Source organism: Mustelus asterias, chromosome 8 (genome assembly GCF_964213995.1).
Source record: "Mustelus asterias chromosome 8, sMusAst1.hap1.1, whole genome shotgun sequence".
Classification (NCBI taxonomy): Eukaryota; Metazoa; Chordata; class Chondrichthyes; order Carcharhiniformes; family Triakidae; genus Mustelus; species Mustelus asterias.
The window spans coordinates 42,856,270-42,862,900 of NC_135808.1; positions in this window are offsets into that span (position 1 = coordinate 42,856,270).

Below are 6,631 nucleotides of genomic sequence, written 5' to 3' on the forward strand. Positions count from 1 at the left end.
TCAGTTTGTTTGGATTTAATCTCAGTTGTTTGGGTTTAATATCAGTTTGTTTACGTTTTAATCTCAGTTATTTGGATTTAGTCTAAATTTGTTTGGCTTTAATCTCAGTTGTTTGAATTTAATCTCAGTTGTTTGGATTTAATCTCAGTTTGTTTGGGTTTAATCTCAGTTGATTTTGAATCAATATCAGTTGTTTGGTTTTAATTTTAGTTGGTTTAGAATCAATATCAGTTGTTTGGTTTAATCACAGTTCTGTGTGTTTAATATCATTTGTTTGGATTTCACTCAGTTGTTTGGGTTTAATCTCAGTTGTTTGGGTTTAATCTCAGTTGTTTGGGTTTAATCTCAGTTGTGTGGGTTTAATCTCAGTTGTTTGGGTTTAATCTCAGTTGTTTTGGAATCAATCTCAGTTGTTTGGGTTTCATCTCAGTTGTTTGGGTTTAATCTCAGTTGTTTGGATTTAATCTCAGTTGTGTGGGTTTAATCTCAGTTGTTTGGGTTTAATCTCAGTTGGTTTGGAATCAATCTCAGTTGTTTGGATTTAATCTCAATTGTTTAGGTTTAATCTCAGTTGTTTGAATTTAATCTCAATTGTTTGGGTTTAATCTCAATTGTTTGGGTTTAATCTCAGTTGTTTGGGTTTAATCACAGTTCTGTATGTTTAATTTCAGTTGTTTTGGTTTAATCTCAGTTGTTTGGATTTGATCTCAGTTGTTTGGGTTTAATATCAGTGGTTTGGATTTAATCTCAGTTGTTTCGATTTAATATCAGTTGTTTGGGTTTAATCTCAGTTGTTTGGATTTAATCTCAGTTGTTTGGGTTTAATCTCAGTTGTTTGAATTTAATCTCAGTTGTTAGGGTTTAATCTCAGTTGTTTGGATTTAATCTCAGTTTGTTTCTGTTTTAATCTCAGTTTGTTTGGGTTTAATCTCAGTTTTTTGAGTTTAATCTCAGTTGTTTGGATTTAATATCAGTTGTTTGTATTCAATCTCAGTTGTTTGGGTTTAATCTCAGTTGTTTGGATTTAATCTAAGGTTTTTTGGGTTTAATCCTAGTTGTTTGAATTCAATATCAGTTGTTTGGGTTTAATCTCAGTTGTGTGGGTTTAATCTCAGTTGTTTGGGTTTAATCTCAGTTTGTTTGGATTTAATCTCAGTTGTTTGGGTTTAATCACAGTTGTTTGGATTCAATTTCAGTTGTTTGAGTGTAATCTCAGTTGTTTGGATTCAATATCAGTTGTTTGGATTTAATTTCAGTTTGTTTGCGTTTCATCTCAGTTGTTTGGGTTTAAGTTCAGTTGTGTGGGTTTAATCTCAGTTGTTTGGATTCAATCTCAGTTGTTTGAGTTTAATCTCAGTTGTTTGTATTTAATCTCAGTTTGTTTGGGTTTAATCGCAGTTGTTTGGATTTAATCTCAGTTGTTTGGGTTTAATCTCAGTTGTTTGGGTTTAATCTCAGTTGTTTGGATTGGATATCAGTTGTTTGGGTCTAATCTCAGTTGTTTCGGTTTAATCACAGTTGTTTGGATTTAATCTCAGTTGTTTGAGTTTAATCTCAGTTGTTTGGATTTAATCTCAGTTGTTTGGATTTAATTTCAGTTTGTTTGGGTTTAATCTCAGTTGTTTGAATTTAATCTCAATTGTTTAGGTTTAATCTCAGTTGTTTGAATTTAATCTCAATTGTTTGGGTTTAATCTCAATTGTTTGGGTTTAATCTCAGTTGTTTGTGTTTTATCACAGTTCTGTGTGTTTAATTTCAGTTGTTTGGGTTTCATCTCAGTTGTTTGGATTTGATATCAGTTGTTTGGGTTTAATCTCAGTTGTTTGGGTTTAATCTCAGTTGTTTGGATTTGATCTCAGTTGTTTGGGTTTAATATCAGTGGTTTGGATTTAATCCCAGTTGTTTCGATTTAATATCAGTTGTTTGGGTTTAATCTCAGTTGTTTGGATTTTATCTCAGTTGTTTGGGTTTAATCTCAGTTGTTTGAATTTAATCTCAGTTGTTAGGGTTTAATCTCAGTTGTTTGGATTTAATCTCAGTTGTTAGGGTTTAATGTCAGATGTTTGAGTTTAATCTCAGTTGTTTGGATTTAATATCAGTTGTGTGGGTTTAATCTCAGTTGTTTGGGTTTAATCTCAGTTGTTTGGATTCAATCTCAGTTGTTTGGGTTTAATCTCAGTTGTTTGGATTTAATCTAAGGTTTTTTGGGTTTAATCCTAGTTGTTTGAATTCAATATCAGTTGTTTGGGTTTGATCTCAGTTGTGTGGGTTTAATCTCAGTTGTTTGGGTTTAATCGCTGTTTGTTTGGATTTAATCTCAGTTGTTTGGGTTTAATCACAGTTGTTTGGATTTAATTTCAGTTGTTTGAGTTTAATCTCAGTTGTTTGGATTCAATATCAGTTGTTTGGATTTAATTTCAGTTTGTTTGCGTTTCATCTCAGTTGTTTGGGTTTAACCTCAGTTGTGTGGGTTTAAACTCAGTTGTTTGGATTCAATCTCAGTTGTTTGAGTTTAATCTCAGTTGTTTGGATTCAATATCAGTTGTTTGGATTTAATTTCAGTTTGTTTGCGTTTCATCTCAGTTGTTTGGGTTTAACCTCAGTTGTGTGGGTTTAATCTCAGTTGTTTGGATTCAATCTCAGTTGTTTGAGTTTAATCACAGTTATTTGGATTTAATCTCAGTTGTTTGAGTTTAATCTCAGTTGTTTGGATTTGATCTCAGTTGTTTGGGTTTAATATCAGTTGTTTGGATTTAATCTCAGTTGTTTGGGTTGACCTCAGTTGTTTGAATTTAATCTCAATTGTTTGGGTTTAATCTCAATTGTTTGGATTTAATTTCAGTTTGTTTTGATTTAATATCAGTTGTTTGAATTTATTCTCAATTGTTTAGGTTTAATCTCAGTTGCTTGAATTTAATCTCAATTGTTTGGGTTTAATCTCAGTTGTTTCGGTATAATCACAGTTCTGTATGTTTAATTTCAGTTGTTTGGGTTTCATCTCAGTTGTTTGGAGTTGATATCAGTTGTTTGGGTTTAATCTCAGTTGTTTGGATTTGATATCAGTTGTGTGGGTTTAATCTCAGTTGTTTGGGTTTAATCTCAGTTGTTTGGATTTGATCTCAGTTGTTTGGGTTTAATATCAGTGGTTTGGATTTAATCTCAGTTGTTTCGATTTAATATCAGTTGTTTGGGTTTAATCTCAGTTGTTTGAATTTAATCTCAGTTGTTAGGGTTTAATCTCAGTTGTTTGAGTTTAATATCAGTTGTTTGGATTTAATCTAAGGTTTATTGGGTTTAATCCTAGTTGTTTGAATTCAATATCAGTTGTTTGGGTTTAATCTCAGTTGTGTGGGTTTAATCTCAGTTGTTTGGATTTGATATCAGTTGTTTGGGTTTAATCTCAGTTGTTTGGGTTGAATCTCAGTTGTTTGGATTTGATCTCAGTTGTTTGGGTTTAATATCAGTGGTTTGGATTTAATCTCAGTTGTTTCGACTTAATATCAGTTGTTTGGGTTTAATCTCAGTTGTTTGGATTTAATCTCAGTTGTTTGCGTTTAATCTCAGTTGTTTGAATTTAATCTCAGTTGTTAGGGTTTAATCTCAGTTGTTTGGATTTAATCTCTGTTGTTAGGGTTTAATCTCAGTTGTTTGAGTTTAATCTCAGTTGTTTGGATTTAATATCAGTTGTTTGGATTCAATCTCAGTTGTTTGGGTTTAATCTCAGTTGTTTGGATTTAATCTAAGGTTTTTTGGGTTTAATCCTAGTTGTTTGAATTCAATATCAGTTGTTTGGGTTTAATCTCAGTTGTGTGGGTTTAATCTCAGTTGTTTGGGTTTAATCTCAGTTTGTTTGGATTTAATCTCAGTTGTTTGGGTTTAATATCAGTTTGTTTACGTTTTAATCTCAGTTATTTGGATTTAGTCTAAATTTGTTTGGCTTTAATCTCAGTTCTTTGAATTTAATCTCAGTTGTTTGGATTTAATCTCAGTTTGTTTGGGTTTAATCTCAGTTGATTTGGAATCAATATCAGTTGTTTGGTTTTAATTTTAGTTGGTTTAGAATCAATATCAGTTGTTTGGTTTAATCACAGTTCTGTGTGTTTAATATCATTTGTTTGGATTTCACTCAGTTGTTTGGGTTTAATCTCAGTTGTTTGGGTTTAATCTCAGTTGTTTGGGTTTAATCTCAGTTGTGTGGGTTTAATCTCAGTTGTTTGGGTTTAATCTCAGTTGTTTTGGAATCAATCTCAGTTGTTTGGGTTTCATCTCAGTTGTTTGGGTTTAATCTCAGTTGTTTGGATTTAATCTCAGTTGTGTGGGTTTAATCTCAGTTGTTTGGGTTTAATCTCAGTTGGTTTGGAATCAATCTCAGTTGTTTGGATTTAATCTCAATTGTTTCGGTTTAATCTCAGTTGTTTGAATTTAATCTCAATTGTTTGGGTTTAATCTCAATTGTTTGGGTTTAATCTCAGTTGTTTGGGTTTAATCACAGTTCTGTATGTTTAATTTCAGTTGTTTTGGTTTAATCTCAGTTGTTTGGATTTGATCTCAGTTGTTTGGGTTTAATATCAGTGGTTTGGATTTAATCTCAGTTGTTTCGATTTAATATCAGTTGTTTGGGTTTAATCTCAGTTGTTTGGATTTAATCTCAGTTGTTTGGGTTTAATCTCAGTTGTTTGAATTTAATCTAAGTTGTTAGGGTTTAATCTCAGTTGTTTGGATTTAATCTCAGTTTGTTTCTGTTTTAATCTCAGTTTGTTTGGGTTTAATCTCAGTTTTTTGAGTTTAATCTCAGTTGTTTGGATTTAATATCAGTTGTTTGTATTCAATCTCAGTTGTTTGGGTTTAATCTCAGTTGTTTGGATTTAATCTAAGGTTTTTTGGGTTTAATCCTAGTTGTTTGAATTCAATATCAGTTGTTTGGGTTTAATCTCAGTTGTGTGGGTTTAATCTCAGTTGTTTGGGTTTAATCTCAGTTTGTTTGGATTTAATCTCTGTTGTTTGGATTTAATCACAGTTGTTTGGATTTAATTTCAGCTGTTTGAGTTTAATCTCAGTTGTTTGGATTCAATATCAGTTGTTTGGATTTAATTTCAGTTTGTTTGGGTTTCATCTCAGTTGTTTGGGTTTAACCTCAGTTGTGTGGGTTTAATCTCAGTTGATTGGATTCAATCTCAGTTGTTTGAGTTTAATCTCAGTTGTTTGTATTTAATCTCAGTTTGATTGGGTTTAATCGCAGTTGTTTGTATTTAATCTCAGTTGTTTGGGTTTAATCTCAGTTGTTTGGGTTTAATCTCAGTTGTTTGGATTGGATATCAGTTGTTTGGGTCTAATCTCAGTTGTTTGGGTTTAATCACAGTTGTTTGGATTTCATCTCAGTTGTTTGAGTTTAATCTCAGTTGTTTGGATTTAATCTCAGTTGTTTGGATTTAATTTCAGTTTGTTTGGGTTTAATCTCAGTTGTTTGAATTTAATCTCAATTGTTTAGGTTTAATCTCAGTTGTTTGAATCTAATCTCAGTTGTTTGGGTTTAATCTCAATTGTTTGGATTTAATCTCAGTTGTTTGGGTTTAATCACAGTTCTGTGTCTTTAATTTCAGTTGTTTGGGTTTCATCTCAGTTGTTTGGATTTGATCTCAGTTGTATTGGTTTAATCTCAGTTGTTTTGGTTTAATCTCAGTTGTTTGGATTTGATCTCAGTTGTTTGGGTTTAATATCAGTGGTTTGGATTTAATCTCAGTTGTTTCGATTTAATATCAGTTGTTTGGGTTTAATCTCAGTTGTTTGGATTTAATCTCAGTTGTTTGGGTTTAATCTCAGTTGTTTGAATTTAATCTCAGTTGTTAGGGTTTAATCTCAGTTGTTTGGATTTAATCTCAGTTTGTTTGGGTTTTAATCTCAGTTTGTTTGGGTTTAATCTCAGTTTGTTTGGGTTTAATCTCAGTTGATTGTATTTAATCTCAGTTGTTTGGATTCAATCTCAGTTGTTTGGGTTTAATCTCAGTTGTTTGGATTTAATCTAAGGTTTTTTGGGTTTAATCCTAGTTGTTTGAATTCAATATCAGTTGTTTGGGTTTAATCTCAGTTGTGTGGGTTTAATCTCAGTTGTTTGGGTTTAATCTCAGTTTGTTTGGATTTAATCTCAGTTGTTTGGGTTTAATCACAGTTGTTTGGATTTAATTTCAGTTGTTTGAGTTTAATCTCAGTTGTTTGGATTCAATATCAGTTGTTTGGATTTAATTTCAGTTTGTTTGGGTTTCATCTCAGTTGTTTGGGTTTAACCTCAGTTGTGTGGGTTTAATCTCAGTTGTTTGGATTCAATCTCAGTTGTTTGAGTTTAATCTCAGTTGTTTGTATTTAATCTCAGTTTGTTTGGGTTTAATCGGAGTTGTTTGGATTTAATCTCAGTTGTTTGGGTTTAATCTCAGTTGTTTGGGTTGGATATCAGTTGTTTGGGTCTAATCTCAGTTGTTTGGGTTTAATCACAGTTGTTTGGATTTAATCTCAGTTGTTTGAGTTTAATCTCAGTTGTTTGGATTTAATCTCAGTTGTTTGGATTCAATCTCAGTTGTTTGGGTTTATTCTCAGTTGTTTGGGTTTAATCACAGTTGTTTGGATTCAATCTCAATTG